The 19,736-nt window shown below is 43.7% G+C and overlaps 1 long non-coding RNA gene across 1 annotated transcript; it reads left to right on the top strand.

Annotated features, from left to right (window-relative positions):
- Positions 1–5,005: 5,005 nt before the first annotated feature.
- On the top strand, positions 5,006–10,232 carry LOC116504977. The gene is made up of 3 exons (XR_004254875.1): positions 5,006–5,073; positions 8,122–8,220; positions 10,101–10,232. It is a non-coding gene; the product is annotated as an uncharacterized LOC116504977 (long non-coding RNA).
- Positions 10,233–19,736: the final 9,504 nt, after the last annotated feature.

Consider the following 19,736-nt stretch of genomic DNA (forward strand, 5'->3'; position numbering starts at 1 on the left):
CACACAGATTAGGCCTCCTCCGAGTTCCATCCACCAGTCAGTGTCGACTGGCAACTACGCGGAGGAGAGCCTTCTCGGTAGTAGCTCCGACCCTTTGGAACGATCTCCCCGTGGAGATTCGTACCCTCACCACCCTCCAGACCTTCCGCACAGCCCTTAAAATCTGGCTATCCCGTCAGGCCTGGGGTTAAAGAACGTAACTCACCCCCACCCGAATGGTATGAATGTTGTGCTCTATTTTTTATTATGTATTGCTCTTATGTGTTATTGTTTGTTATTGTTTGTATCCCCCCTCCCCATGAGTTGTGAGCCGCCCTGAGTCCCGCCAGGGAAAAGGGCGGCCTATAAATAAATTTCAAATACAAATACAAATTCTTAAAGACTTCCAGTGTTGGGGCATTCACAACTTCTGGAGGCAAGTTGTTCCACTGATTAATTGTTCTACCTGTCAGGAAATTTCTCCTCAGTTCTAAGTTGCTTCTCTCCTTGATTAGTTTCCACCCATTGCTTCTTGTTCTGCCCTCAGGTGCCTTGAAGAATAGTTTGACTCTCTCTTCTTTGTGGCAACCCCTGAGATATTGGAACAGTGCTATCATGTCTCCCCTAGTCCTTCTTTCTATTAAACTAGACATACCCTGTTCCTGCAACCGTTCTTCATATGTTTTAGCCTCCAGTCCCCTAATCATCTTTGTTGCTCTTTTCTGCACTCTTTCTAGAGTCTCCCCATCTTTTCTACATCATGGCAACCAAAACTGAATGCAGTATTCCGAGTATGGCCTTACCAAGGCATTATAAAGTGGTATTAACATTTCACGTGATCTTGATTCGATCCCTCTGTTTATGCAGCCTAGAACTGTGTTGGCTTTTTTGGCAGCTGTTGCACACTGCTGGATCATATTTAAATGGTTGTCCACTAGGGCTCCAAGATCCCTCTCACAGTTACTACTATTGAGCAAGGTACCACCAATACTGTACCTGTGCATTTTGTTTTTCTTGTCTAAACGTAGAACCTTACTTTTTTCACCATTGAATTTCATTTTATTAAAGTAGTTTGATCAGCCTATGTTTAAAGAACTGAGCAACAAAGCAACTTTAGAGAATACCTCATTTACATACCAAATACCTCTAACTTTAATAGTACATGCTCTTTTTATGTATTTTTAACATTCAGTAAAATCTGCAAGTCTCATTTTCAGAATAATAGAATAATAGAGTTGGAAGGGACCTTGGAGGTCTTGTAGTCCAACAAATGAAGTTCAAATATATGAAGAACATTTGCAGGAACTGGGAATGGCTAGTCAAGAGAAAACAAGGACCAGGGGTGACATGAATGTATAGTATTCCAGTATTTCAGGGGTTGCCACAAAGAATGGGGAATCAACTTATTTTCCAAAGCACCAGAAAGCAAGAAGAAACTTGGAGAAACTTCCTAACAGTGAGAACAATTAACTAGTGGAATAGCTTGCCTTCAGAAGTTGTGGGTGTTTCAGTACTGGTGGTTTTTAAGAAGAGACTATATAGCCACTTGTCTGAAATGACATAGAATCTCCTGCTTGAGCTGAGGGTTGGACTAGAAAACTCCCATGATTCCTTCCAGCTCTATTCTGGTAATAATAATTATTATTATTATAATTCCCTGCTCAAGCTGTAAACTCTACCATTTCCGAAAAAGGTTGTCCAATCTCTTCTGTAAAACCTCCAGGGTTGGGACATGCACAACTTCTGGAAGCACTGGTTCATTGTTCTGTCAGGAAATTTCTCCTTAGATCTAAGTTGGTTCGCTCCTTCATTAGTTTCCATCCATTCAATCCAGTGTCTGGATTGGTGGAAAGATTTTTGTCCTTGGTAGGGAGTCGAACCAGAGGAAGTCCAACTCCCCTTTCGACCCTGTAAATGATGCTGTGATTCTTTCTATGTATGGAAGGTCGATATCCTGTATTTTCCCTCTCCCTCCTTAATATTGTAATGGACTGCAGATTTTTATCTGAGGCACCCACTGTCAGCCCTGTGACAAAGGGAGGAGAAACAAAGCTGGGGGAATCCACTAATCCCCTTCCTTTGCTGGTCTTTCCTTAGCACCTTAAGGATGGAACCATCCACCCATCTCATTCCTGGGACTCAGAAATATGGACAGCAAATTTTAGGCTAGCAGACTGCTTGAAGGAAAGGTGCATTGGAGGTTAACATTTGGCCATGCCCTAGAACACATCTCTCCTAGGAGAGATTCAAAGCACACATACCTCATCCCCTTAATTTTCTTTGAGAAGCTGCATCTGCCTACAATACCTCCTCTTTCTAGCACCAGCAATAGCGCTTAGACTTATATACCACTTTACAGTGCTTTACAGACCTCTCTAAGTGGTTTACAGAGTCAGCCTCTTGCCCCCAACAATCTGGGTCCTCATTTTACCCACTTCAGAAGGATGGAAGTCTGAGTCAACCTTGAGCCTGGTGAGATTTGAACTGCGAAATTGCAGGCAGCCAGCAGTCAACAGAAGTAGCTTGCAGTACTGCACCCTAACCACTGCGCCACTGTAGCTCTTGAGAACCTGAACTCAGGGCAAGAAGGTGCTAGCCATGAGTAAGGAAGCAAAATGTCCCCCTCTCTGAAATCTTTGCATGCTCTGTAAAATTATCTTCCCAGACTCCAAGCAAAGAACCGCAGATCACTCTTTCTGCCCCTGCTATCTAATTTTGTTACTTTCTTATCACTGGCACGCATGTCACATAAAGCTTTTCCAAAATATGTGTAAACAGGTAAGCTATTTAATGCTGAGTTGGGAAGCTTGGTTATTAAAAAAATAAGCTTCACTAGATGAACGAAAGATCCCTTTAAGGTAGACTGGGCTGAAGGTGGGAGTATGATCAGCCCATAGTCACTTAGTAAATTCCTGTGGATGCAGTTGGATTCAACCTGTTCAAGAATTTGTATGTTACAATACCTAATTTATTTATAGCACATCAATAGAATAGAATAGAATAGAATAGAATAGTCCAAGTATGATTGGACACAGAAGGAATTTGTCTTTGGTGCATATGCTCTCAGTGTACATAAACGCAAGACACATTCATCAAGAATCATAAGGTACAACACTTAATGAGAGTCATAGAGTACAATTAAGCAATCAGGGACAATATAAATCAATATAAATCGTAAGGATACAAGCAACAAAGTTACAGTCATGAAGTCATAAGTGGGAGGAGATGGGTGATAGGAACGATGAGAAGACTAATAGTAATATTGTAAGGCAGCATTAGTGAAGGGTATGACAGTGTTGAGGGAATTATTTGTTTACCAGAGTGATGGTGTTGGGGAAAAAACTGTTGTGTCTACTTAGCTTGGTGTGTAGTGCTCTATAGCATTGTTTTGAGGGTAGGAGTTGAAACAATTTATGTTCAGGATGCGAGGGGTTTGTAAATATTTTCACGGCCCTCTTTTTGACTCATGCAGTGTACAGGTCCTAACATGGACTCGAAAAATATATTAACATTTCACCTAGACTAGTAAAACTTAATAAAATATAAATGTGATACCTCGGCTAACGGAACTCAATAGAAGGTGATACAATAAAGGAAATTGAACGTGTTAAATGTGGTTTGCAGGCATTTGGCAAGCTAAGCATAATTTTCAAGAAAAACCTTCCCCTATGCCTGAAGAGAAAAGTTTTGATCAGTGCATGCTACCTGTTCTAACATATGCCAGTGAAACATGGATACTAACCTCACAATTGATACAAAAGCTATGAGTGGCACAAAGAGCCATGGAAAGATATATGCTTGACATCACAAGACCAGATAGAAAGATAGAAAGACCGGCACATGGATTAGAGAAGAAACGAAAGTATACAATGCCATCAAGAGAGTAAAAGAATGGAAATGGAAATGGGCTGGTCGTATAGCAAGACAAACTGATGACAGGTGGACCAAAGCCAGTCATAGAATGGATCCCACCTGATAAAAAGCATCTAAGAAAGTGACCTAAAACAAGATGGAGTGATGACATCAGCAAGTTTTGCGGGCCCAATTGGCAAAAGAAAGCTGAGGATCATATTGGTTGGAAACATGTGGAAGAGGCCTTCATCCTGCAGTGGATAGACAATGGCTAGGAGGAGGAGGAGGAGGAGGAGGAGGAGGAGGAGGAGGAGGAGGAGGAGGAGGAGGAGGAGGAGGAGGAGGAGGAGGAGGTGGAGGAGGAGGAGGAGGAGGAGGAGGAGGAGGAGGAGGAGGAGGAGGAGAAGAAGAAGAAGAAGAAGAAGAAGAAGAAGAAGAAGAAGAAGAAGAAGAAGAAGAAGAAGAAGAAGAAATGTCAAAAGTATCTGTGTTTAAATACCAACCTCTAGGCCATTTAATCGTTGAAGCACAGTATCCTTTATATTTTTAAAAAATCAGATATTGGACCGGTATACAGCCTCAGCTTACAGCTGGTCATGTTGTGACCTACAGTTTGATGTGGGACCCTGCAGCCACACTGAGGTGAGGATACTGAACCTCATTTATACAGAGAGTCCCGGTAGACGCCATGTGAGGTGTGAATCCTATTCAGGATTGTCCGTAGCTGAGGGGATAGTTCAAAATGTGGCACCTTTTTTTGGTAGGATCCTTTATGTCTTCCTATGTCTGGATGTTCAGTCACCTATTTGGCTTTCCATTGGGAATTGAGAGCTGAGGTGGCGCAGTGGTTAGAGTGTAGTACTGCAGGCTACTTTAGCTGACTGCTAGTTCGGCAGTTCGGCAGTTCAAATCTCACCGGCTCAGGGTTGACTCAGCCTTCCATCCTTCCGAGGTGGGTAAAATGAGGACCCGGATTGTTGGGGGCAATATGCTGACTCTGTAAACCGCTTAGAGAGGGCTGAAAGCCCTGTGAAGCAGTATATAAGTATAACTGCTATTGCTATTGCTATTGATGCTTAAGTTACAATACTTGATGTAAATTAAGGAATGGATGAACTTCACAATTACCTTCCAACCTCACAGATCATTCGGTGAATCCTCTCCTGTGGAAAATTTTGTTCGGCATTTCGGCTGTAGGAAATGTGATCCTGGGTGTGCTTTTGATTGTTTTCATTCTTCCAGGTAAGAAATGTTCTGCTTTCTTCCTTCAACCTGTCATCATTCTCCCCTTTACACAAAGTATCAAAAACAATCAGGAAAAAACAGATTAGGAACACAAGTTAAAATAGAGAAGAAAATGGTAATTGTGTATGTCTAGTTTAATGAAAGAAGGACTAGGGGTGACATGATAGCAGTGTTTTGATATCTTGGCGGTTGCCACAAAGAAGAGGGAGTCAAGCTATTTTCCAAAGTACATGAAGGCAGGACAAGAAGCGATGGATGGAAACTAATCAAGGAGAGAAGGTTAAAATTAGAGCTAAAAAGAAATTTCCTGATGGAACAATTAATCAGTGGAACAACTTGTCTCCAGAAGTTGTGGGTGCTCCAACACTGGAAGTTTTTAAGAAGAGATAGGATAACCATTTGTCTGAAATGCCTTAGCAGGGGGTTAGATTAGAAGACCTCCAAGGTCCCTTCAAACTCTGTTATTATTCTACTCTATTTGTTCACTCATTGGGAAATTCTTTTGTTCCATTTTGGGAACAAATCAAAGTTGAAGAGAACACTGTGTTTGTTCCTCATTTTAACAGCTGGAAATCTGGGGAGCAGAGGTTATAAATATTTTAGTCTTTCCTTTTCCCCTCACAATATTTTCCATTGGCTGCAGAGGAGCAGTGTCAGGGCTGCCATTCAGCTATGCTATGCTATGCATTGCTTGCAGTCAGCCTGCTATAGCAACAAGGGTAGGGACAAGTGGGTGGAATAAGAGGGAAAGTTAGCAGGAGGAATTGAAACTAAGCATTGCACCCTCCTGTGAAAATCGCTGGACATTCCAAGGTCAAGCAAAGAAATGCAGAAACACCCAGCCTGTGAAGACAGGGACTGTTTCACCAAACAATTTGTTAGCACCTAATTGGACACACTTTGATAACCAGGAGTGGTGGTGGATGGAAGCAAGAGAAAATTAACCATATGCTTTTGGTGTGAAAACTTCAGATCCAGCTTTGCTTCTTCTGTAACCACTTGGCTTTAGTAAAGTACACCTTTGGCTAACCATGGGCCTGAGAGCCTTTCTTTTCTAACTGACCAAGTTGGGACAGTTGACAAGTAGAGTGTGGAGTCCAGATTACAGAGATCACCATGAAGCTTCACAGGAAAACCAAAAAATTCAAGTGGGTTACTGCAAAGGCCCATCTTTTGTTTTTAACATGGAACATGTATGCAATCCACATAAAAAGTGGCAGAGCTTCAATCTCACAGTCCTGTCCATCTTGCCTGTCACCACAGTCTGGTGGCTCAGAAGTTAGAATGCAGTACTGCAGGCAAACTCTGCCCACAGACTAGCGTTCGACCTTGACCAACTCAAGGCTGACTCAGCCTTCCATCCTTCTAATATCAATAAAATGAGGTAAAATGCCCCCAGATTGTTGGGGGCAATATGCTGACATGGTATCTGCGAAGAGAGTGCTGTAAAGCTCTATGGAGCAGTAAATAAGTCCAAGTGCTATTGCTATTATTATATAATAGTACTTTTTAATTGTATTCATTCATTTATCAAGCAATCATTCAATCAATCCATCCATCGGTCGATATGGCCACCGATCTCAAAAACATGATTCTGCTGACAACCATTAAAAATGATATAAAAAGAGCAGGAGACAAAATAAAAAAAGAGGAATGGGCATTCGACAGGTTCACTGCCTTATTTATAAAGTAACAAAAGCAGGATTAAAAATCAATAAATAAAGCTAAAAAATATAAACTGGTCCTTTAATGTAATGAAAAGGGAGAAAGAATTAAATCAATGACTGGAAAGTAACTGAATTAAGTAAGGCTGTTTTGAAAGGAATAACAACATTAAATTCAGTTAATTTTTGGTCCTGGCTGTACTGTGATCTTTCTGTAGGGCCCAGCATGCCATTCAAAGTCTGAGTAAAACTTTCAGCCCAAGAAAAACTCAACACTCTGAATTTAAAGGAAGACTAGGACAGTACAGGTCTTAAACAAGCTTGCTCAGCCTGTGGGAACTCACTTTCTAATCTCCCTCTCTCCCTTCAGAATCAATGGGGCAAATTTTGGCAAGCCCTTGGTAGGACTGGGTGACCAACTCCATCTATCACTTCCTTAAAAAGCCAAATCAAATTATTTATCGTTCAGATCAGTGGTGGAATTCAATTTTTTTTGCTACTGGTTCTGTGGGTGTGCTGTGGGTTTGTGGGTGTGGCAGGGGAAAGGATACAAAATCCCCATTCGCTCTCTACCCCACTAATCTGCTTTCCAGCTCCGTTCTCCTGTCCAGAGAAACAAAAGAAGATCCGCTGGGAGGCTGAGAGGCAGGGAGGCAGTGGGGGCGGGGCCAGCCTATTTGGCAGTTCTCTGAACTACTCAAAATTTCTGCTACCGGTTCTCCAGAACCTGCCAGAACTGGCTGAATACCACCTCTGGTTCAGATTCATACACTGCTTCTCCCCTCCAAGAATAAAATTGCCCAGAGTGGTTTGTAAATCACAGAAGAAACAAGGCCACATATATCCCTACAGAGTCTCCAAAGAGCCTAACAAGGGGTAAGAACTAAGTAGCTAGTCCTTAGCTTTTTTTAGCCAAAGCTGCCTCCCCCCTTTCTCCTCCTTCTACCATATCCCTCATGGAACGTTGGTGATCATGTTTGCGATCCTATTTTTATCAACAGCCCCATGAAAAAGTGCTGCTGAGTTTTGTCCAAACCAGTCCCTTAGATTTTGAAGCCATGATGTCCTTCTTCTGCCTGGACCTCATTTGCCTTCCATCTTTCCAGGAGGATTAAGTGAAGGGTGGTGTATTTTTTCGGGTGTCACATCACATGTCCAAAATATTCTAACTTTCCCTTTTTAATGGTTTTGATGATCTCCCTTGGCTTTCCCAGGCAGCTTATTGCCTCCTCATTTCTGATTTTGTTAAGCCAGTTTATAGAACCCAGCTTATAACAGACCTTCTCCAAAAGATGGCATATATTAATAAATGTCTTTATAAGAAAAAAAAGAGAGAAGATAACGATGGCAACTGTATTCTAACGTCAAGCTATTCTCTAAGGTTCTCAGGTTCCTAGTGAGGGGCTGAAGGCAAGGAGAGGGATCCAAAGTTGTCTACAGAAATGTATTCCTTGTGGATCAGCTGAAGGCTACATAACAGGTAATCCTGGTTCTTTCCATCAATAAACATCAGCTCTGTCAAAATATCGATATGAATTATGGTTTTTAAAACATTCAGAACTCATAAAAGACAGGTGTGAGAATCCATCCGAGATGTCTCCTCAGAAGTCATTAAGTTATAGAGTCAAGAACAATACTTTTTACAGGATTCTGATAGGTTAAGAGTCCCAAGCAAGGCCGAGAGGAAGCAAGGCCAATGGAATTGTAGAAGAGAAATAAAAGTGGGAGGGAGCAAAAGCGTAGAAGTTGCCCAATGTGAGAGCTTGAATCTAGACAGGAGATACTGCAGTTGTTGCCCAAAGCATCCAAATGGGAACAGCATGAATTGTTCATAGCAATAGCAGTTAGACTTATATACCGCTTCATAGGGCTTTCAGCCCTCTCTAAGCGGTTTACAGAGTCAGCATATTGCCCCCACAGTCTGGGTCCTCATTTTACCCACCTCGGAAGGATGGAAGGCTGAGTCAACCCTTTGCCGGTGAGATTTGAACCGCCGAACTGCAGAACTAGCAGTCAGCTGAAGTGGCTGCAGTACTGCACCCTAACCACTGCGCCACTTCGGTTCATGAGTCCCGAGTCCCAGCTGATTGTGAGGAAATGGGGATTTTGCAGTAACCTTCCCCTGGAGTGAGGAGGGAATGGAGATTTTACAGTATCCTTCCCCTGCCACGCCCACCAAGCCAAGCCAAGCCAAGCCGACCAAGCCATGCCCATACAACCAGTAATAAACATTTTTGAATCCCACCACTGATAATCTCTTTCCATCTCCTGTGACCCTTTAAGCCATAAAATTGCAAGCTGGACATAAAAATGTTAACTGCATTTCAAAATACAGAGCTTCATGTTTCATGTAATGGCATCCATTCTCATTCGAGTGCCAATATCAGAAGCTTTTCGTTCTGCAGTTATTCAGCCCTGAAGGAAATAGTTGTGTGCATGCATGCATGCTATTCTCTTTTCTATCTGTTTTAGTGGCATCACAAATCAGCCTTTTAGATGGCATACTTTGTTTTTTGTGGCTCAGGCTAGGTAAATCGTTTTAAGAAGATTTACACTCCATTTGAGGAGAGATCCCACCTGTAAATCTCTACTCTTGCACAACAAATGGATAACTATAAAAATTATTTGAAGAGCTATAATAGAATAGAACGGAATTCTTTATTGGCCAAGTGTGATTGGACACAAAAGGAATTTGTCTTTGGTGTATATGCTCTCTGTGTATATAAAAGAAAAGATACATTCTTCACGAATCATAAGGTAGAACACTTAATGATAGTCATAGGGAACAAATAAGCAATCAAATCATACTAGGAGACAAGCAATTTACATTGTAAGGATACAAGCATCAAAGTTACAGTCATATAGTCATAAATGGGAGGAGATGGGTGATAGGAATGATGAGAAGATTAATACTAATGCAGACTTAGTGAATAGTTTGGCAGTGTTGAGGGGATTATTTCTTTAGCAGAGTGATAGCGTTCTGTTCTTGTGTCTAGTTGTTCTGGTGTGCAGTGCTCTATAGTGTTGTTTCGAGGGTAGGAGTTGAAACAATTTATGTCCAGGATGTGAGGAGTTGTAGATATTTTCTCAGCCCTCTTTTTGACTCATGCAGTGTATAGGTCCTCAATGGAAGGCAGGTTGGCAGTAATTGTTTTTTTCTGCAGTTCTAATTATCCTCTGAAGTCTGTGTCTGTCTTGTTGGGTTGCAGAACCAAACCAGACAGTTATGCAGATGACAGACTCAATAATTCCTCTGTAGAACTGTATCAGCAAATTCTGTACAACTGTACAGAACTGTAGAACTGCATAGCAAATTCCACAGCTGATGGTGAACATTTTTCCATTCTTTCTTCGACACAGCAAATCTGACTCTGAATCCCAGCACAGCTCATCCCCAGCTCTACATATCCTCTGATTTGAAAAGCGTGAGATGGAGAGGCATGAATCAGCAAGTCCACGGCAGTCTTCTGAGATACGACGTTATGGCCAGCGTCCTAAGCCATGAGGGCTTTAATTCTGGGAAGCTTTGCTGGGAGGTTGAGGTGGTGGATGAAGGGGAATGGTGGGGAGTGGGAATTGTTAGGGAATCTGCAAACAGAAATGGGCCGATTCTCCTCGATCCTCAAGGGGGTTACTGGGGAGTGCAGCGAATTAAAGGGCAGCATCAATCAATCACTCAGCCCAGGACAAATTTGACATTGTGCCACTCCCCAAGAAGGATCCGAGTTTCTTTGGATTATTTAGAAGGACTTGTGGCATTTTTTGATGGCGATACGAATGCTGAAATCTTCACTTTTCCAAAAGCCAATTTTGCTGGAGAGAAGATTCATGCATGGTTCTTGATCTATAAGTGGAATGGACAACTTCTTCTCCACCCGTGACACAAAGGGACAAAGACGGTCATCCTGTTGGAAGAACTTCAGGCCACCTGCTTTAATCTCTCTTCCACTTTTTCTGTTTCTCTCTACCTTCCTGTGCGATGTAGGATCCTAGGATAACATTACAGGATCCAGTCTGGGGTGCTTTGACCTTTTTAAAAATCCTTCTGTTTTCCCCAGTCTCACCTACCAGATTTTTAAATTCTAAATCAAAGAACCCTTATGTTTCAGTAATAAACTGCATTTCAAATAATACTTCTAAACTTAAAAATTAGAAGGAATAAATCATGTTTCAATCTGTCTCCTATATTTGAGAATGTGTGTGCTGGACAGGACTAGGACACAAATAATTATCTTGACTTTGAGAGTTCACTTGTCAATCCATCCCCAAAACCATGTACCTTGCAGCCATTGGATCTCATTAAGCTTCTGGCCACTCCCAGTTTTAAACATTCTGAATCCATCATCCAGTGGTGGGATTCAGCCAGTTCGCACCACTTCGGGAGAACCAGTTGGTAACTTTCTAAGCAGTTTGGTGAACTGGTTGTTGGAAGAAATCATTAGGGCAGAGAACCGATTGTTAAATTATTTGAATCCCATCACTGCCATCATCCAATGTTAAACAGCAATCTTGGGGGCAGGGGGATGGCTGCCCAGATACACTCTGGGACGTGCTTTGGCTGGTTCAGATATTGAAACCTAGGCATTCAGAGTGCCTATCAGTCTTGTTGGTTTTAAACCAGAATCATTCATTTCATTTTTTTTCATTTATTTGACATTTATAGGCCGCCCTTTTCCCTGAGGGGACTCAGGGCAGCTTACAATTTGTAGGAAGGGAGTGCAAGACAAAACACAAAAAGAAAGTGTGGAATATAATAAAATAAAACAATAAAACACAACATTCATTCAGCATTCGGGTGGGGCGAGATTAGGGTCTTATCCCCAGGCCTGACGGGATAGCCAGATCTTGAGGGCTGTGCGGAAGGTCTGGACGGTGGTGAGGGTACGACTCTCCACGGGGAGATCGTTCCAAAGCTGCTACTGAGAAGGCTGCTACTGAGAAGGCTCTCCTCCGCGTAGTCACCAGTCGGCACTGACTGGCGGATGGAATTCGGAGGAGGCCTACTCTATGCGATCTGATGGGACGAAGGGAGGTAATCGGCAGAAGGCGGTCTCTCAAATAGTCAGATCCACTACCATGGAGGGCTTTATGAATGGTAAGTAGCACCTTGAAGCGCACCCGGAGATCAACAGGTAGCCAGCGCAGCTCACGGAGGATCGGTGTTATGTGGGCGAACCGTGGTGCGCCCACGATCACTCGCGCGGCCGCATTCTGGACTAGCTGAAGTCGCCGGATGCTCTTCAAGGGCAGCCCCATGTAGAGCACATTGCAGTATTCCAGCCTAGAGATCACAAGGGCTCGAGTGACTGTTGTGAGGGCCTCCCGATTCAGGTAGGGCCGCAACTGGCGTACCAGGCGAACTTGGGCCCCCTGGTCACAGCTGACAAATGATGGTCAAAAGTCAGCTGTGGGTCCAGGAGGACTCCCAAGTTGTGGACCCTATCTGAGGGGTGTAGATTTTGACCCCCCAGCCTGAGTGATGGAACGCTGGCCAAATTGTTGGGAGGGAAACACAACAGCCACTCGATCTTGTCTGGGTTGAGTACCAGTTTGTTAGCCCTCATCCAGTTCTTAACGGCCTCAAGACCCCGGTTCATCACGTCCACCGCTTCATTGAGTTGGCACGGGGCGGACAGATACAACTGTGTGTCGTCCGCGTATTGATGGTATTTTATCCCGTGCCTCCGAATGATCTCGCCCAGCGGTTTCATGTATATGTTAAATAGTAGGGGGGATAAGACCGAGCCCTGCGGCACCCCATAGGTAAGGGGCCTCGGGGACGATCTCTGACCCCCCACCAACACCGACTGCGACCTGTCCGAGAGGTAGGAGGAGAACCACTGCAAAACAGTGCCTCCCACTCCCACCTCCCGCAGTCGTCGCAGAAGGATACCATGGTCGATGGTATCGAAAGCCGCTGAGAGGTCAAGGAGAACCAGGATGGATGCACGGCCTCCATCTCTGGCTCTCCAGAGATCATCGGTCAATGCGACCAAAGTGGTTTCTGTGCTGTAACCGGGCCTGAAGCCGGACTGGAAGGGGTCAAGGTAACTAGCTTCCTCCAAGGTACGCTGAAGCTGGAAGGCCACCACCTTCTCAACAACCTTCCCAACGAATTCTTAGGATGAATGAATAAATAGCACCTTCTTACACAACAGAACTAGCGGTTCCTGGGAACTATATGGAAGCTCCATCACCTTAAATCAGTGTTGGGATTAAAAAAATGTTTTACTATCGGTTCTGTGGGCATGGCTTGTTGGGTAAGGCTTGTTGGGCATGGCAGTGGAAGGATACTGTAAAATCTCCATTCCCTACCCACTCCAGGGGAAGGTTACTGCAAAATCTCCATTTCCTCCTGATCAGCTGGGACTAGGGAGGCAGAGAATAGATGGGGACGGGGCCAGTAAGAGGTGGTATTTATTGGTTCTCCAAACTACTCATAATTTCTACTACCGGTTCTCCAGAACCTGCTGAATATCACCTTTGCTTTACATCTCTGCTTGTGAGAAGAATGTGTGGAAACTAAGTGTTGAACTATATGAGTATCTTTAATGGCAGAAGTCTAAGCTAGTTGGATTGGATCAAGAGCTTGACTACATTTCTAAGATGGGGTGGGAGCTAGGTATATGTCGGGAACCAAAATAAAACAACTCAATTTGTGATGTTTTTCACAATTACATTATAGCTGAATCTTCAACAGTGGTATGCAGTCTAAAGATGGCCTTGGAAGGACATGTAGGTATAATGATATGTTGGAACAACCTTGGGAGAGGAAGACAAGAGATGGTGCCCAAGGAACAATCAGATGAGAGATGGCACAGCCCACGGCTGCATAAAGAGCGGAGAAAGAAAGTTAGGGAGGACCTGCCCTAGTTGATCAGGCTGTTAAAAGCAACTGTGGGAGATTCATACTTTCAGACTAGCAATACACTTTTGCGAGGCTTTATAATACAGTAGATTAGATTATCTGGTCATGTTTCCTTTATGGGAGCGCTGACAACAATTTTTCAAGTTTGACAAGACAAATCTCCCGACATCTCTTTTACAGCCTGAGGAGCCAGGAGATTCCTTTCTTTCTCTGCCCATTATGCAGCTGTGGGTTAAGCCCTCTCTTATCTCATTGTTCCCTAGGAGAGATTCTGCCCACATTCAGATTCAGATTCAGATTTAATTTATTTGTATGCCGCCCTTCTCCGGGAGGGACTCAGGGCGGTGAACAACTCAAAAGGGAAAAGGGGATACAAACACAATACATATAATTAAAATACACAAGAGTCATACGGCCATACAAGTTGAGAGGGGAGGGGAACTCATCAACCCCAGGCCTGCCGGCACAGCCAGCTTTTGACGGCTTTCCGGAAGGCCTGGAGAGGGGTAAGGGTCCGAATCTCCGTGGGGAGTTCATTCCAAAGGGCTGGAGCTGCAACAGAGAAGGCCCTCCCCTGGGTAGTAGCCAGATGGCATTGGCTGGTAGACGGAACCTGGAGAAGGCCGACCCTGTGCGATCTAACGGGTCTGTGGGAGGTAATTGGCAGAAGGCGGTCTCTCAAGTACCCAGGTCCAATACCATGAAGGGCTTTATAAGTTATGACTAGCACTTTGAAGCGTATCCGGAGACCGATTGCTAACCAGTGCAGCTCGCGGAGGAGAGGTGTCATGGCAATACAGTAGGAGATGCATAAACTGGGGGGGGGGGAATCCTTGGTTTTGGAGGAATACAAAAAGAATGGATGGAACCAGAATGAACATTACATTTAATTCCCAATTACATGTTGACATTAATATACTTTATGTCTCATGAGTGAGGGAGCCTAATTATCTACAGCAGGGGTGTCAAACTCAAGGCTTGCAGGCCAGATCCGGCCTGTGGAGTGCTTAGATTTGGCCCACAGGCCTGCCCTGGAAACAGCGAAGGACCGGCGTATGGTGGCCTCTGCCAGCAAAGACAGAGCTCGGGAGGGCCACACGCAGCCCTCCTGAACACCATTTTTGGCTGTGACTGCCTCCTGCAGCCTTATGCCAGAGAAAATGCAGCTGGGAGGACCGCACAGAGCCCCCCCCAGCTCCATTTTGCTGGCAGAGCGCTCAGGTCACCACAGGTGCCCCCAACATGAGTGACATTGAGCTGGCCATGCCCACCCTGGCCACACTCACCTGGCCCCCTGGGGTCAAACACAACCCTGGTGTGGCTTTCAATGAAATTGAGTTTGACACCCCTGGCCTACAGCCATTGTCATTTGAGGGAATTTCACAAGGGCCTCCAAAATTACAATATAGGTAATCTTTGACTCAGGTCCACAATTAAGCCAAAAGTTTCTGTTGCTAACCAGCAATTTTATGACCTTTCTTGCCACAATTGTGAAGTGAATCGCTGCAGTTTTTCAGCTAATAACACGGTTGTCAAGTGAATCTGGCTTCCACAGTGACTTTCTTTGCCAGAAGGTCACAAAAAGTGATCACATGACCCTGGGGACACCCTCAAATCATCATAAGTATGAATCAGTTGCCAAGGGTCTAATTTTGATCGCATGACCACAGGGATGCTGTAATGGTCGTAAGCAGTGGTGGGCTGCTGCCAGTTCAGACTGGTTCGGGTGAACCGGTAGTTCCAATGATCAGCTGCCCCTGCCCACCTGCCCCCGTCCTATCCTGCCCTATATTTCCTGGCTCAGCTGATTCATGCAACACAGCTGACATCCGTGTCTCCTCTGCTCTACTTACCAGGGCTGCCTTAGTCGGTGAGCAGCTGAGCTTCAAACTGCTGTGTTTTGAATGCTGTGTGCAAGCACATTAGGTATTTAGGTATTTAGGTATTTATTGGGATTTATATGCCGCCCTTTTCCCTGAGGGGACTCAGGGCGGCTTACAACCACAGGGGAGGGGAAGTGCAAGGTCAAAACAAAACAATATGTGAACAACAGAAAAATAATAAAACCCAACTTTCATTCAGCAATCAAACAAAACACTCGGGCGGGTAATTAGGAGCCTATCCCCAGGCCTGCTGGGAGAGCCAGATCTTGAGGGCTGCGCGGAAGGTCTGGATAGTGGTGAGGGTGCGGATCTCCATGGGGAGCTCGTTCCACAGGGTCGGGGCAGCAACAGAAAAGGCTCTCCTCCGTGTGGTCGCCAGTCGGCATTGACTGGCAGATGGAATTCGCAGGAGGCCCAGTCTGTGCGATCTAATTGGTCGATTTAGGGAGGTAATCGGCAGAAGGCGGTCTCTCAAGTACCCAGATCCACTACCATGGAGTGCTTTAAAGATGGTCATCAGTATCCTGAAGCGCACCCGGAGACCAACAGGCAGCCAGTGCAGCTCACGGAGGACAGGTGTAACGTGGGCGAACCGCGGTGCGCCCACTATCACTAGGCGCACGCACAGACATGATCACCGAACCGGTTGTTAAACTTGTTGCAGCCCACCGCTGGTCGTAAGTGTGAAAAATGGTCATAAATCATATGCATTCTCCCCCAGTTGGAACTTTGAACGGTCAGTAAATGAACTGTTGTAAGTTGAGGACTATCTGTATGCAGGAGAACTCATGTTGCCACAGAACCCTCACTGACAATGGAGTCCTGACCGTAAGGAGGAATGAGTCTTCCATCACTACTCTATTATAAGAGGTTAATTAGGAGATGGAACAGCTATCCCGTTTTTCCCAATCCAGATGTCCAGATGTCATGAAGCCATGGAGCTGAACTTTCTTAAAACATGGTGAAGAAAAGGAATAGCCATAGCAATAGAACTTAGACTTATATACGGCTTCACAGTGCTTCTTTGAGAAGCTGCATCTGCCTACAATACCTCCTCTTTCTAGCACTAGCGCTTAGACTTATATACCACTTTACAGTGCTTTACAGCCCTCTCTAAGCGATTTGCAGAGTCAGCATATTGCCCCCAACAATCTGGGTCCTCATTTTACCCACCTCAGAAGGATGGAAGCCTGAATTAACCTGAACCTGGTGAGATTCGAACTGCTGAATTGCAGGCAGCCATCAGGCAGCAGAAGTAGCCTGCACTCTACTGCACTCTAACCACTGCGCCACCACGGCTGATCAGTCAAATGGAAATGGAGTGATCGTCCTTAGAAATTGAGGTTCTGAGTCTCAAATATCTGCCTACAACTCACTAGTTGTTCCCTGATCAATCTTCATCATCATCTTTGTCCACAAAGCATCAGTTATGTACCAGGGATGGGTTCCGGCAGGTACTACTGCCAGTTCGCTCATGTGCATGCTTGATGTGCACTGCACCCGCATGCACAGTGCAATTAAACTTGTTCTGTGTATGCACAGAACTGAAAAACAAGATAGCACCGCTGGCAGGGAACCAGTTCGGGGACGTGACAGGCCTGAGTCTCTGCTGGTTCCAGCAACCCAGGCCACCAAACCACTACTGGTTTGGCTGAATAGGTAAGAACCCACCACTGTTGTGTACTGATGATTACCATTAAGCAATAACCCTCCCACTCCCCCACACTCTTTGAACAAAACATGATTTATAGGGCTGGGTTTCTGAAGGCAATGATGTAATTGCTTCAGACCGGCTGTTTCAGAAGCTCAAGGAGTTAGTGGTTTCTCTTTTGAAGACTGTGAAACTTGCAACTGCCGTTAACAACAAGCTCTGGAAGATGGATGTAGATGGACAAGTGTATATGGATGCCCAAAAAAGAGACTTGCCAGCTTCTAAACAGAGCAAAGGTAACGACTTAAAGCTCCTTTTACTGCCCTCTGCATGTGGGTAGTAAATTTTTTTAAAGCAATTTAAGAAGATGGTGAAAGTAAATCCAGTCCCTAGGACTTTTATGCTTTTTTTAAATATCATTTTTATTCAGCATTTTTAAACATCAAAATCACAATTGTGTGATCACAATTACCCTTTTACAGCTTTCCGCTATTGGTATTCTTTTTTCCCTCATTTAGGCTTCCTGTTGTTGTTGTTGTTGTTGTTGTTGTTGTTGTTGTTGTTGTTAGGCATGCATAAATGTCCCTGTCCTACTGTCCCCATTTATTTGTATTCATTTCTTTCATTTATATCCATGTTTATATTTATACCTCATATCTTGAACATGTTTGACAAACTAATAAATACAAATATTAATATTATCTACATCTGCAAGCTGATTGGACACTCCTTTTAGACTTTCTGAATGAATTGGAAAAATATGTTCTTATGATTTATGGTTTTGATTATGAGAAAAAAAAACCTGGATAGTAGAAAACATGAAAGACTTTTTTTGCAATTATAGGTAAAAATAATTTTACAATTGTACTTACATTTACTGCAAAGGAAATCAGAAGTTTCTTCTATTTCTTTGTCATTCATTCTTTCTGCACTTTTTCTTTCTCTCCTTGCTTCTTCTATTCTTTATCTGTGTTATTTTAAGTTTTTGTAAACTTTAAATAAAATTGTCATAAAAACTGAAGTTTTTTATTGATTGAACTTCCTGTATTTCAACTTCCTATGTTCTAACAACTTTTTGGTGTCTGTATTCCGGCTTTTCATATGACTTTTTTTTTTTTACAAAGTGCACTTTAAAAAAAATTACTCCTTCCTTGTCAGATTTTTATGAGCTACATTTCATACTGTTTCCCTCTTCTCCACCATCTTATGATCAGGTCATATTAGGCAGATGAAACATTGTAAAAGCAAAGAAGATGGAATACATGGCAATGCCCATATGATCTGAAGCTTCTAAAGATAAGCGTGTGTTCTTAAGTTAAGTTTACTTTATTGTCATAGCACCTCGTACAATGAAATTAAATGCCGCCTTCAGGTTACATCATTCATAATAAAACTATAAAAAATGTAACAAAAACATACATCCTTCACATTCTATACAATTTTGTCAGTCTTGTGACAAGGAAAGGAGAAACAAAGCCAGGGGAATCAACTAACCATCTTCCTTAACTATGTGGTCTTTCCTTAACAGCCGTGTGCAGCAGCTGCCAAAAAAGCCAACACAGTTCTAAGCTGCATAAACAGAGTGACAGAATCAAGATCACGTGATTTATTAATACCAGTTTATAATGCCTTGGAATACTGCATTCAGTTTTGGTGACCACGATGTAGAAAAGATGTGGAGACTCTAGAAAGAGTGAAGAGAAGAGCAACAAAGATGATTAGGAGACTGGAGACTAAAACATAGGAGGAACAGTTGCAGGAACTGGGTATGTCTAGTTTAATGAAAAGAAGGACTAGGGGAGACATGATAGCAGTGTTCCAATATCTCAGGGGCGGCCACTAAGAAGAGGGAGTCAAGCTATTCTCCAAAGCACCTGAGGACTGAATAAGAAGCAGCTTAGAACTAAGGAGAAATTTCCCAACAGTTAGAACAATGAATCAGTGGAACAACTTGCCTCCAGAAGTTGGGAATTCTCCAACACTGGAAGTTTTTAAGAAGAGATTGGACAACCATTTGTCTGAAGTGGTGTAAGGTTGCCTGCCTAGGCAGGGGGTTGGACTAGAAGACCTCCAAGGTCCCTTCCAACTCTTCTATTCTGTCCTGTTTGTCCTGTCCTATTTTATCCTATCCTATCCTATCCTATCCTATCCTATCCTATCCTATCCTATCCTATCCTATCCTAATCTATTAGGACAGCACCATCCACAGGTCTCCTTCCTGGAAGAGAAGAAGACCTTTAGATTTTATGCTAGAAGACTTTCTAGGCTGCTCAAGAACAAGTGCAGGGCTCTGCCTCTAGAAAAGATCTCTCACCGAAAAGATTCAAAGCATAGCACTTCATCCCCATAATGTTCTTTGCTAAGTTGCACCTGCCTACAATTCCTTTTCTCTACAAAAACATATAGTCAAGACAGCTACACATAAGGAAGCAACCCTTCTTTCATGGCTCCCACTTGTGGCTGAAGTGGGATTAGCTGTTTTCTGACCTAGGCTTCCCCGAAAAACACAAAGCAGATTCCCGGTCCTGACAAAACCCCTTTTATTAAACGAAAGTGAATTCCTCTCATGCACGTTCCTCAAAGGCCTGGTAAAC

This window comes from Thamnophis elegans, chromosome 2 (assembly GCF_009769535.1).
Source record: "Thamnophis elegans isolate rThaEle1 chromosome 2, rThaEle1.pri, whole genome shotgun sequence".
NCBI classification, from domain to species: domain Eukaryota; kingdom Metazoa; phylum Chordata; class Lepidosauria; order Squamata; family Colubridae; genus Thamnophis; species Thamnophis elegans.